This window comes from Puma concolor, chromosome B1 (genome assembly GCF_028749965.1).
Source record: "Puma concolor isolate L17-30 chromosome B1, mPumCon1.1.hap2, whole genome shotgun sequence".
Taxonomy (NCBI): Eukaryota; Metazoa; Chordata; class Mammalia; order Carnivora; family Felidae; genus Puma; species Puma concolor.
Window position 1 is genome coordinate 206,836,743 of NC_141670.1, and position 13,144 is coordinate 206,849,886.

Here is a 13,144-nt window from a genome sequence, read left to right on the forward strand (position 1 = left end):
CTAGCTGGGCTGTCCAGACCCCTCCAGTGCCCGGCCACCCCACCCAGGTCCTCTCCCGGGAGACCATCCTAGGGCCCACAGCAGCACATTGTGCTCTGATCTATTAACCAGTTACTTAATCAGTGACTTAACATACCAGGATGGGTGTGGGATGATGGTCCCCTTTGCCCTCTTCCTCTGTGTGGACTGGATTGAGTTTGTCCTCCCAGATTCCTTGGTGGATAGAGCTGGCAGGCGGGGCCAGCGTCTGCTCAGAGTGGGGCAGGGAGGAAGGACCAGCCGCTGGCACCTGGGGGCTGGCTTCCCAGGGGGCCCTTCCAAGGCCCAGCAAAGGTTCTGTATTGTTCCTCGAAGTCTGCTCCCAGGACGGTGCCCACAGTTCCCTCTCAGGGGTCCACCCCTGAGAAAAGAGCCCTGCATCCCTGTGACTCTGAGAGGCGAGCATCTCTCCATCCTCCTGCGAGTGGCTTTCTGCCTCTCAAGACTGTCTCCTTAGCAGAAGTGCCCATAGGGGATTGCCCGTCTGTGTTAGCTGTTTCCTCGTGTCCCTTCTTCTATCTGTCCCAGCAAGCCTGACCCCACACGCGGCGTCACCGGCCCTGTCCTCTGCGGCTTCTGTGTGGATCGGACCATCAGGCAACACTAGCAAGAGGAGAGGTTGCTGGGAGATGGGCCCCGTGCTCTTCTGCCCTGCCCCCTCTCCCTCAGGCCTGCGGGAAGGGGTGAGCCCCCCTCTTCCTCCAGCGCCAGGCCTGGGTTGACCCCTGGGTGCCTCACACTCTGTGTTCCTTTCCTAAGGCTGCTGTAACAAGTCACCACAAACCGGTTGGCCGAAATTTAGTTTCTCACAGTCCTGGATGCCAGAAGTCTGAAATCAAGGGCCCTGCTCCCTCCAAAGCTCCAGAGGAGGGTGCTTCCCACCTCTTCCTGCCTCTGGAGGCCCCAGGTGCTTCTGGACTCGTGGCCGTATCACTGTAGTCTCTGCCTCCATAGTCACATGGACTTTGCCCCTTCTAGCTCTTCTAGGAACACTGCGCATTGAATGTGGGACCCGCTCAGATAATCCAAGAGCGTCCCAAGACCGTAATTTAATGACACCACAAAAAATAAGGTCACATCCCCAGTGTCCGGGGGTCTGGGTGCGGACTTGTCTCGTGTGGCGGCACCCACAGTCTGAAGGGATCCCTTCATTACGGCCTCTCCCAAACGTCTGGTGGCATTTAGGTCAAAGAGCAGGAGGTTCCTGTGGCTCTCGGCTGATTCTGCCAAACTGCTTCCAAAAGGTCCAAGCACTGCCTGTCGCCAGCACCAGGGGACTCGTCTGGTGTGCCCCGCCCTTGCCACCGGGGAGGGCATTGCCTGAAGGCATTTTTCATTGTTACTGAGAAATAATTTAATTGTTCACCATTGTTCTTTCCAGGTCCAAGCGCTCACGGGGCCTTCCCTTGACATCAGGGCGCTCCCCGCCATGCTGTCTGTGCCCTGCTCCCCAAGACCTCAGCGACCCTTTCTAAAAATTGGCCATTATAGCCACTGTGCCACCTTGGCCCTCTTGACGGAGCATTCCCCCGAGACCCCTTGTGTCCTGGACCCCGTGAGGGAGGCCGTCTTTGGGCGCATCCGGCAGGCGCGCGGGTGCCAGGGAGTGGAGAGTCTGCTGGGGGTCGGTGTGGTGGCGGCAGGAGTCCTGGCCGGGTAGTCTCCCTTCAGTGTTGATACCCCACCCCCGCTCCCCCCACACAGCCACCCATCCCCCCCACCACGGGGGTCCCCAGTGAAGGTGAGTGGAGGAGGCCTCGGGCAAGAGTGGGGGGCTGACGGGCAGCCTGGCCCAGCCCAGCCTGGTCAGTGACTCAGAGCCGGGCGGCCCGGCTTGCTGGGGCCTGTGCAGGTGTAAGCTGAGAGGGAGGCTGCGGGAGGGGGGCCGGGCCGCGGGGCGCCTGCCCCGGGTGTAGGGATGGGTCCCTCAGCCCGTGTGGGGACTTGAATCCACATCCTGCCTGCTGTCCACAGCACTGTTGGCATGCCGCGGTCTCCACGGCTGCCACCCAATCGATGCCCATCAGGGCCTGGAAGCCAGGGCACGGAGGGCCCCTGCTCACAGCCTCCTGCCCGTCTACCCCTGCGATGGAGTGCCTGGCCCAGGGGTGCGGCTGCTGTTGGGGGCTTCTCCCTGCCCTGCCCCAAGGCCCAGGGCTCCGATGGGGGAAACTGAGGCCCCAAGGGAACTTCAGGTCTCGGCCCCATTCACCTGGGGCCCCCCAGGGCGGACTGCCTGATCTCCCCTTGGAGCTCTGCATCTCCTAGCGCCCACCTCCACCTGTTCGGGACACCGTTGCTCCCGTGTGGGCCCCAGGGACTGGGGCAGGCTACCGCAGGATGGGGGAGGAGGTGCCGAGCTGGGCTGGGCTGCCCTTGTCCCCCAAAGAAGAACAGATCTGAGAGAGGCCCCAGCTGCTATGGATCATGGGTAATCTCTGCCTTTTAAATTTATACTCAGAAAATAGGAGGAGGATTAAAATAAAAAGCACAACTGATTCGCTCATGATAACAGAAGTGGGGTTTTAAAGAACATGGAGAAGAGAATATATTCCAAAATCCATTGGCCAACACCAGCTACTGTACAAGATCCTTAATGTTAGCTCTGAGCTTCCTGGCAGGCTGAGCAAAGAGGGCAACACCATAATCCTGTGCTGTTGGGAGGCTGTCTTCTGGGAGGCGCAGCCCCGGTCCAGACTTTCTGGCCTCTTTACCCCTTGGTTTGTGCAGGCCACTAGACCTCAAATCCTGACTTCAGGTTTGGAAAGCGTGGTTGCTACCAGATGAGCAAGCGGGGAGACCAGGGCTGTCTGTAGATGCAGGAAAGCTGTGGCAGGGAGTGGGGGAGGGAGAGACGAAAGAAAGCTCGAGCTTCCGCTGGGCTCCAACCCAGGCTGGGGGTGAGGGGCCCCCAGCTCCCCACGGGGAGTCCTGGCCCATCAGGAGGGGAGTCCTGGCCCATCGGGCCGGCCGGCTCCATAGCCCAGGGGGCGGAGGGTCTGACTGGGGAGGTTCCCTGGGGGGGTGGGCCCGGGCATCAGGGCCCCGTGGAGAGGTGGCCAGAGCCGGCCCAGGCCCAGGAGCGGTTAAGGCCTCTGCCGCTCCCGGGGCTGGCGGGGGCCAGGCCGGTAGCCGCGGAGCAGCTCAGAAATCTATTTTTCTAAGCACTTGGCATTCGCCTGAACCCTCAAGTGTATTTTCCCTAAGTTTTATTTTTTCTTTGACCCCAAACTCTGGTAAATTTAAGGGAAATTTAATTATGGTGTTTTGGGTCCATTTACACTTAAACCTTCTCAGCATTTTTTCCAAGACCCTTTTGGAGTTCAGCACGTCTTGGGAGCCTTCTAAATGAGCGTTTTTATTATTATTATTTTTTGAAAAGGCTTCACTCCCCCCCACCCCCCAACATCAGCCTTCCTGCCAAGAATAAACAAGCCCGGCTTGCAGGCTCCCGCTGAATTAGGAATCCAGGCCTCAGGGGCCGCTGAGCCAGCCCCGCGTCACACCCTCCTCCCTCCTGGTCAGCCTCCACCCTGCTTCGTGGAAGGCCCCCTCCTCTGGGTCCCGCTGGCCAGTGTCACCTGCTCTGGGAAGCCCCTGCGAGCTCTGCCCTGAGCCTCAGCCTCGTCAGGGCCTCCGTCGCTGGCCCTTCGCCCCCTCTGGCCTCTGCACAGGTCACCCGTGGAAAACCCTCAGCCCCGCTTCCAGCCAGAGCCAGCGAGGTCAGAGCGGCCGGCTGGGTCCAGTGGGCAGGGGAGGCCTTCGCCTCTGCCAGCTGGAGGCCAGAGCCACAGTCTAGCCCAGGCTGGGGCCAAGGGAACCCCCCAGAACTCAAGGCGGGGCAACCTCCAACCGGTGGGACCAGGAACAGGAGGACTTAAGTTGGTGGTGATGGCCGCTCTGACAAAGAACCTCACACCTGCTCCTCAGCCGTGCTTGACGGGGGGGAAACTGAGGCACAGAAGCTTGGGTGGCACGGCCCGCCCAGGTACACAGTGACCTGGGGAGATGTCCACTGAGCTTGGGCAGGGTGAGGCGTTCTCTGCAGCATTTAGGGAGTCCGTGGGGCGGGCCGCCCCCCCCCCCCCACCTCCAACAGCCTCAGGCCCGCGCCTAGCTGCTGGAGGGAGGGCCCGCCCGCCCCGCCCGCCCCGCCCCCAGGCCCTTCCCCCGGAGGCTGGCGCGCAGAGCTGCACCGAGCTAATTGGAGGAGGCAGCTGTTTGCAGAATGAACTTGCCGAGGAGGCCGGGCAGAGGCTGCTGGCGCACCAAGCCGCCACTGTCGTCAGGAGCCCTGTTCTCGGGCCCACCGTGAGCTCAGACTCAGGCCCACCGTGAGCCCCGATCCCCGCCACCCCCCGCCCCTCTCCAGGCCTTCTGCCGGGGAGAATGTAACATGGGGGCACGCCCCGCTCCAGGATGCCCCAGTGGCCAGCTCAGTCCCGCGGCCCTGGCTGACACTGACGCCTGGCCTAGGGGTAGGCTGCGGAGTGAAAGGTCGAAGCCTGGCGTCTGGGGCAGAGTCCCAGATCTGCCCCAGCACCACTGCTGCCCGGTCCTTTGGTCTCGGACAAGGGCCTCGTCTCCCATCTGTAGAGGGGCCGTGACCGCACCTGGGTGGAGGGCGGTCCGGAGGAAGGAGGCAGCTCTGGGAAAGAGTTGGGGGGGGGGGGCGGGGGCCTGGGCGGGGGGGGGGGGGCGCCTGGGCTTCCTAGGGAAGGGGGCCTGGCTCTGGGGATTCTGGAAGAAAAGCCGTAGCTGACCTCTGCTGATCCAGGGCCCTGTGGCGGTGTGCCTGCACCCTCTCCAGCCCTGGGGAAGGAGAGCTGGGGAGCAGTGGCCCATCAGGGGCTTCTCCCCAAGCCCAGATGCTGGGCTTTTAGGAAGAGAGGCTACCGTTCATGTGGGGGTTCATGTGGGGTATGGCCAGCCCCTGGCAGGAAGCCCCTGCTCTGGTCCCACCCTCCCAGGAGACTGGACAGGGGTGAGTGCTGGGCGCCTGCTGAACACAAGGGGAGCACCTCAGGAGGACTGTATCTCACCAACTGCTTGCTAAGGGCGCTCCCCCACTCAAGGGGTCTCTCAGAGTGGGGTGCCATCACCATGCAGCTCCCAGCCTCAGTTTGCTCCTCTGCCCAATGGGCCTGCCCTCCCAGTGGGCCCTGGTGGACAGTGAGCCTGAGGGCCACCTCTGCCCACGCTCGCCCCCTCTTCCAGGTCCTGGGAGGCCCTGGGGCTGGGCGGGGTCTGCGGCCCCCTAATAGAGATGTCTTTGCGGGGCCTCCCAAAGCCTCCTTCCCCTGCCACGCCTGCCTGCCTTCCCCATGGCCCAAAGCTTGTGACAACTTTATTGTCCAGCGGGCCTGCCCTGCAGGGACTGGGGGCGTGGTTGGAAGGGCCCCCTGGGCTATCCCAAGCAGAGGGTAGCTGTCATGGAGAGGGTGCCTGGGCAGTGTGCCACCGTCCCACACAGAGCAGCGTCCACACCTGTGCCCACTCTGGTACAATTCAGGTCAGACAGGGCTGCTCAAGGGGCCACAGCCAAGGGGCGGCCTCACAGGGGGCCCCCAGGCTCAGGGTGAAAGCAGTGGGGAGCCAGGGGGGAGAGGTGTCCACTCCCAAGCCGGTGAGGCCAGATCCAGCCAGGCCAGGGCTGGGGGAGGCCTTGTAGACCAGGGCGGTTTCCGGCGGGAGGCACGCACCAAGCTTCCCTCCCTGCTTCATGGGGCGCCTGCTGGGTTTTGGCTCAGGTCACCCCTGCCCCAGCCTCCCACTGAGCCTGCCCGGAGAACCAGTCACGGTCTGGGCCAGGGTCTGCCCAGGGCGCCGTGGGTGGGGGCAGGGTGCCTTGGAGAGGACAGCTCAGGCCAGGGTCTGTGGCTTCCAGGTCCAGGTTATCTCAGGATGGGGGGTCTGTGTTGCCTCAGTGCAGATCAAAGGGGCTTATCAGTCCAGAGCTCCCTTCCCACGGCCACCCTTCCGCACTCCCTCCCTTCCCCCTCCCAGCAGGCTCTGCCTTGGCAATGCCCTGCGGCCTCCCTGCCCATCCGGACCCTCCCTTTCACCCCTCCTCTGGGACGGCTCCTGAGGCCTTCCTAGCCCTTGTGGCTCCATGGGCTTAGCCCCAAATCCATGACCTCCCAGGATCCTGGTCTCCAGCTGGGCTATGACTGACCTCCAGGAAGGGGTAACCGGGGAGCACTCTGCCAGATCAGTAGTGGGGGCCCACGGGGCTTGGCCCTTGGATGATGTATCGGCTCGTCCTGAGGTAGGAGAGGAGGTGGGCAGGATATAGGGGGGCCTGGAAGCAGCTGGCCCGCCCCCAGGAGGTGGGGTCCGGAAGCCTCAGAGGGGGCCCCGCGGATACACCTTTGAGCACATGCACGTGGACCCCCACACAAGCCCGTGTCTGCCCCCGTGTGTCCCCAGGAGCCGCCTGTGCCCCAGTCCTCAGCACATCGAGCTAGCTGGGTGCCACCGGCCCAGGGCACCCACGTTGCTGACGAGAAGTTCTGCGAACTTCCACTGCCAGTGCTGCCCGCCGGGCCGGGCCTGGAAAACTGGGTCAGAGCAAGGCTGGGCAGGCTCCCCACACCTGCCCAAGCACACACCCAGTGAAGGCAGGGGCTTCAGATCCCAGCACACCCTGGGCCCGGGCCAAGCCTGGGTGCACACGTTTGCGCGTGTGTGTTTCTGTGCTCACATGTTCATGTCTTGGGGGCACGAGCGGGTCGGAGGCCTCAGCTGACGGCCTCTGCTCAGGGCTCTGGGTGGCCCCCGCTCCCAGCCCCACAGGGACCTGACTTGGCTGAGGACAGCCTTTGGCTAGTGCAGACTCCAGGCTAACCCACAGAAGCTGGGTAGCCTGGGGACCCTGACCAACCTTGGCCGGCTCAGGAAAGGGCTCCCTCTCCCAGTCCCTTGGGCCTTTGAGGCTGAGGAGGTGACTGACCTCAAGCAGACAGATGAGGAATCTACTTTGATTCAGAGACGATAACCACCTGTCCCAGGACACACAGCAAATCGAGAGCAGCCTCTCCCCCTTGGCGTGCGTCTGGTCGTGCCTTTCCAGGGCACGGAGTGTCTTCATTAGCTGCCCTCCCGGACAGCCTACCCCTGACTTCCACCGGCCATGTCCCCTCCTTTCCTTGGCAGAGAACTTTCCAAGGGTTTGGTGAGGCCTGTCCGCCACGGCTTGTGCTCAAGGCTTCTCCTACTGATGCTGGGGGCCTGCAGGTGTAGCGTCGTGGGCACCTGGTGTGGGGGGGGGGAGGGCGCGGATCTCCAGGTCCGCACAGCCTGAGCCCAGCCCACAGAGGTGGCGGGTACAGAGAAGGAAGGGCTACCGGGCTACCAGCCACCCTGCCGTCCCCCGACCCACACCCAGGCCACTTCCTGCCTTCACGGTCCAGAGTGTCTGGGGGACAGATTCACCACGCCGGCCAGAGGAGTGGGGCCATTCACACACTATCCCGGGCTGGGGGCCGGTCCCCCAGTTCCCGGGCTGGCCCCTCTCTCATGCCTTCCACCGCGTCTATCCCGCTGAGGGCTAGGGGAAGCTGCAAATCCCTGAAACCAAGAGCTGGGAGAGCCACAGAGACTTCTTTATTCCCACGTCCCCGTCCTGCCCTTACCGCGTCCTGCTCCTGCGTGCACGCATGCGGCCCAGACAACGTGTTCTCCGTGTAAAGAGCTTAAGGGATTCGGGGCTGTGCGCTACTGTTGAGCTCACAGAACTGGTGATGCCAGAATTCTGGGCTGGCCGGGCAGGTGGAGACTGGCTGTGGGCTGGCCCACCCCCCAGAGGCCTCCCGGCTCAGGCTCTCCCCAGCCCGCCCTGCCCCTCCGCCCCCGAAAGATCGCCCTCAGAAGTGGGGAGCTAGGCACGGGAGCCACATGCCCCCTCTTCTGCAGACCCCTCCACTCTCCTGGCCTCTGAATGTCCCCGTGCCCCCCGGGTTTTCGGTGCCATCACCCCTGGCCACCCAGAACCTCCATCCAGACCACCCCCGTCCCATCTCAGGAGTGTTCCTAGCCCAGAAGGCACTGGATGTAGGGGGCCCGGCGCTGCTGGCACTTACTGAGTGGTCTCAGGCATGTTTGTAAAATGGGGACAGTAAAGGTGCCACTCGATGGATGAGGTGACTGGAGACTGGGTCTTTATCAGAGCACCTGGGACGTGTGGCAGAGGGGCTGGCCTCAGACCCTTCCCATGGCCCCTGCAGTTCAGCCCTGTCCTCTCCAGCCCTGAAGGAGTCGCCGCCATGAAGTCAGACCCTGTCCACTGTCCTCCACCACAGACCCCTGGAGGGGGCTCGCCTGGGTCCCCCAGCGCAGGGCCAGCTCACCCACCACAAGGCGGGCGTCCCTCGGCAGCTGAGCTGGCCCAGAGACCCTGAGTCAAGGAGGATATGGCAAGGGGCTCCTCGGGGAGGGGTCTCTGAGGTCTCCGGGGGGGTGTATGACCCTAGAGGTTAGAGCTGGGGGCTCAGAAGCCACCCCGAAGGTGTGCCAGCCTGTCCCCAGTCACCTGCAACATCGCCTCTCTGGCCGTGGCTGCAGGCTTGACCTTCTCCACACGGGTGTCCCCACCACAAACCGGACAAATCTGGGTCCCTCTCTTCAGTTTGCCAAGGCTGGCCCTGCCCTGGAAGGGGGTCTGTCCTGCTGGGGGAGGGGGGGGTCTCAGCCAGTGCCCCCCGACCCTATGTCCACCCTCGGGTCTCTAACCCTGCTCCCAAAGGCTGCCTTCAGTCCTGGACCCCCAGGGCCCCCTGATCCGAACTGAGGAGGCCAGCTGAACCCCCCGAGCCCCTGCCCAACCCCATATTCACAGAGCGGCTCTGGGGCTAATGCAGCGAGTTTCAGGATGGGCGAGGAGATTCTGTTCCCTGACAGTCAGGACCCCTGCCCCCAGGACAGCGGCTGTTGAGGCTCAGAACAGCTGTGTGAGGTCGAACGGGGTGGGGGGGGTGCGGGGGGGGGGGCCGGCCTCCGCCCCGTGGGGGCAGTGAGTGTGCCCTTGAGGACAGCTGGCTGGCGCAGGGCACACAGCGCGCCCTCTGCGCGGCGGGACTCCCAGGGGCCCCAGGATGTGCACCAGTCCCCCGCCAAGGCACCCACATCTGGGCCGTGTGCGGCGGCCGGCTGCTGCCAGCTGGAGCCGGGACCTACCAGCAAGGACACATGTGTCCTGCCAGGTGGGCAGGGTTAGTGGCTCTCGCCGAGCACAACGGCCAATTGACAGTGGCCTGAACACAGCCGTCCTTACTGGGGATGCCTGCCAGTCCCCAGGCCAAACAAACCCCCAGCCAGCTCCCCCAAACCCAGGGCCCTGCCCTCTGGGAGCATCCAGGCAGACAGGCCTTGGCTAGGCCTGGCGGGTGCCAGGTGTAAGGGCTTCGCCATCTTCCCCCAACCCGCTCAAGGCGTGACCCTTCATGGAGCCTCGTGCCCACCATCGCAGCTCTGCCAGTGTCTTGGGCCTTGATGGCATCGGCTTCAACCCTCCAGGAACAGGAATCTCACCCCTGCTCAGGACACCCCTTCTCCCTGGGAGGCACCTCAGGGCGCAGATGAAGTCCCCAGGTCCTTGACAAGGGAGGAGCAGATGTTGTGTCTGTGTGTGTTGATGCCCTTGGGGATGGGCTGGGGTCTGCCCCCCTCCCCACCCCCACCCTGGCGGGTTTGAGAACAAGCTTTGCTCACCCACAGCAGGGGCTTGGCTCCGAGCTGCCCACCCCAGGGTCCCGGCTCTCAGTGATCGCTTCTGACCAGGGCCAGGGCAGCAGGTTCAGGTGGCGGCTCTGCGGGGACCAGGGCTGGGCCACGGCGGGGGCAGTTTGGGGCTGACGAGGAGGAAAGCGCCGCTCGCTCTGGGAAGTAGGGACGCCTGCTGTGCGTGTCTGAGCTTGAAGCTGCTGAGAAAATACGCTTTTCCACCCTGGATTTATTGAGGCCAAGAAGAGAGAAACAGCCCAGAACCTGGGGAGCTCTTGAGCCCTTAGCTTGATCCCGAGCTCCCTGGAAGCCTGGGCAAAGAGGGAAAGCCTAAGGCCACGTCTTCCCTCTTAGGGCTGAGACCACGGCTCCCACCCTGCAGCCGTGCCCCAGAGGGGCCTGGAGGGCCAAGGCGCCATCAAGACCAGCGGTGGTCCTGGATCGCACCCCAGGCAAAGGGGAGCTGAGTGGCAACAAGCAAGGTCGTCTGGGGCTCAAGGAGCTGCCCAGGCCTGAGCACCAGGTGCGGCCACAGTGGGCTGGGACCCCTTGGATGGGTGCAGCCCTGTTGGCTGGTCTGTCTTCCCGGAGCCTCCTGGTGCCTGACCTTGGGCCCTGCCCCCTCAGTCCCGCCTCCCCGGGCAGCCGAGGGTCCTGCTGAAGTCTGCATGGACCACACCACCCTCTGCTCGCGACCCCTGTGGCTCCTGGGTTCCTGGCCGAGTCTCAGCACCGCTGAGGCCTCAGAAAAGCCTCTCTGACCACCCCCCCCCCCGCCGGCCGCTCCTCAGACACAGAGTTCATGAATACCTCGGGGCCTCTGCACAGGGCCCCTCTTCCCGGAGCTCTGCCCCCCATCTCCCAGCACCCACCTTACCCGCGCTGGCCTCTCGGGGGCCACCTGCTCGGCGAAGCCATCCTTGTCCACCCTCGGCCATGGGCAAGGGCGCCTCACGACAGCCTGCCCCCCGGGGTCTGTAAACCCCAATTATGGCCTGGACACGGGCCTGGAGGTGTGTCTGGGAGGAGGGTGAGAGGCAGGCCACGAGGAGCTTGGCGGGAGCCCGAGGCAGCTGGGCAGTAGCTGGGCTTGGGGTGTGTGGGCTCCCAGAACAGGGCCCTCCACAACCCCAGGCCTCGCTGCCCCCACCCAGCCTGACAAAGTGTGGACGATGGGGGCCCGTGGGGGACCCGGGGCGTGGGGTGACTTCTTGGTGGCCCTGCTCCTGTGGGCGTCACACCCCCACACTACTAGGCCAGCTGTCCCCGGGCTTCCCCTGAAAAACGAGGCTGGGAAGGGGTCCCCACATGTGCAAGTCCAGCGAGGACAGTCCTGCTCAAGGAGCTGAAGCTGGACAGCCCGCGGGGCGAGGGAGGCGTGGACGGCTGCTGCAGGCCGACAGGGGTGTGGTGGCGGGCCAGGCCTGGGGACTCCGCAGTCCCCTCCACTCCCCGGTGCCTCTTGCTGTCAGCCTCAGCTCTGCATTATGAAGCGTCCCTCCGTCTGTCCATCCATCCGTCCATCCATCCCGCAACTATCCTCTGAGCACCCCTGGGGTGTCTGGCATTGTTAATGGCTCTGGGGGCTACGTGAGCCGCACAGAAGGACCAAGTGCTGCCCTTTCATCCCCGGGGGCTCCCGGAGAGCCCAGACCCTGCCCTCAGCACCATGCACCTCGCTTGTCCGCAGTTCCCTGCCACCTGTCTGGGGGGCACGCGGGCGGCTGTGCCTGCGCGGGATGTGTGCCAGACCCCGGCAGGCTGTCTGCCCTGGCCGAGGATGCCCCCCCTTGCTCTTTTCCCCCCTCTCAGCCGCCCCCCCCCCCCCGCCCCCTTGCACCCAGGAGACCGGCGGGTGAGTTCATCTTCCCAGGCAGGGCGGAAGGAGGTGTCCTGACGGGGCCGCCCTGCCGCCCGCGGGCACCGAGCCAGCCTGTCTCCTGCCCCGGAGTTCTCTCCCAGGTGGGGGCCCTCGCAGCCCGGCCTTTGTGCCTCCTGGCCACCCACTGCCCGCTGGGACGACTCCTCCTGGGCTCAGGTTCCCTGGCATCCGACCTGACTCCCCCCCCCCCCCCCCCCACCGCCACCCTGGCCTGAGACAAGGCCTCAGACACGGTCTGAGGGGAGGGTCGGACTGTGCCCAGCCGTGGAGGGCAGCAAAGCCCAGGGTCCTGTCCGGGTGACCCGTCTGGGCGAGGACAGATTCCAGCGAGCCCTGCTGAGTCCAGTAGCGGGCCTGTGGTTGGCTCCAAGGAGGGGGTCAAGACCTTGGGCGGCCTCACGAGTCGGGCCTCCGCCCTCAGGGCCCCAGTGTGGCCAGGACAAGGGGTCGCCACCACACCACCTTCGGTTTTCCCTCAGGGCTGCTGTGAGGCTGCCGTGTCCTGTCTGGGGTGCTGGGGACGGGTCCTGGCCATGCTTGTGGGCATTGAAACCCCGATTCCTCGCGTACACGTGGGGCCCCTGACGGCCAGGCTCGGGGCAGATGCTGACCGAGAAGCGGGGAATGAAGTCCCACCTCCACCTCCGGGAGGCTGGCATTGTGGGCGGTGAGGACACACTCGGGGGAGAAGGCAAGGCTGGATGACAGCAGGTGACGGGGAGTGGGGGCGGGGGCGCCGCTGGGCAGGGGAGCCAGGTGGCGGCCAGGGGTGGGTGGGGGGAGACAGCGGTCAGTAGGCCGAATAGGAGAATGGCCTCTGTGCCCGCGGGCACCGGGTGCACCAAGGGCTCCGGGCAGGAGTGCCCCACGACCCGATGACGATCCCGTCTCTGGCTGTGGCGGGAGGGGTGACAGGACCGCAGCTGTGCGGTCAGTTGGTCAGTCATGAGGACCCAGGCCCGTGCCTGCTCTGGGCGCAGGAAGGCACGAACCGGGTCCCCCTGGCAGGTGACATTGGGAACACTGGGAGGCGGGTGGGACAGAGGAGGGGGGGATCCTGAGTGGAGGGGCACTGACGGCTCAATCCCGCCCGTCACCGCTCAATGGGCCCTTGTCCCTGGCCATTGAGTGCCGCATTCCCGGCCCCCTGGCGACCGGCCTGGCCGTGGCCATCTCCGGGGAGGCAGGAATGTGGCGGGCGGGGCTCAGGCGGAGGGGGGGGGGGGCTCCTGTTCTCACGGCCCGAGGCCACTCAGGCCGACTCAATTGGAATTTAAATGCCGGCCATTGTGGTCCCCAGAATAGCCAGGAGTCAGCACTGCCCTGGGGGCTGGACCAGGCCAGGACCGGGGCCGCAGCCAGTCCCGCAGGCCAGCCCTTGTTCTCCTGTAGGCATCTCCCCCAGCCCCTTCCTCCAGGCAGCCCTCCTGGAGCCCTCCTACCCTCTCTACTGGCTGCCCAGTTCTGGTTCTGTCTGTCCTGGAGGGCAGGGAAGTGGAACCC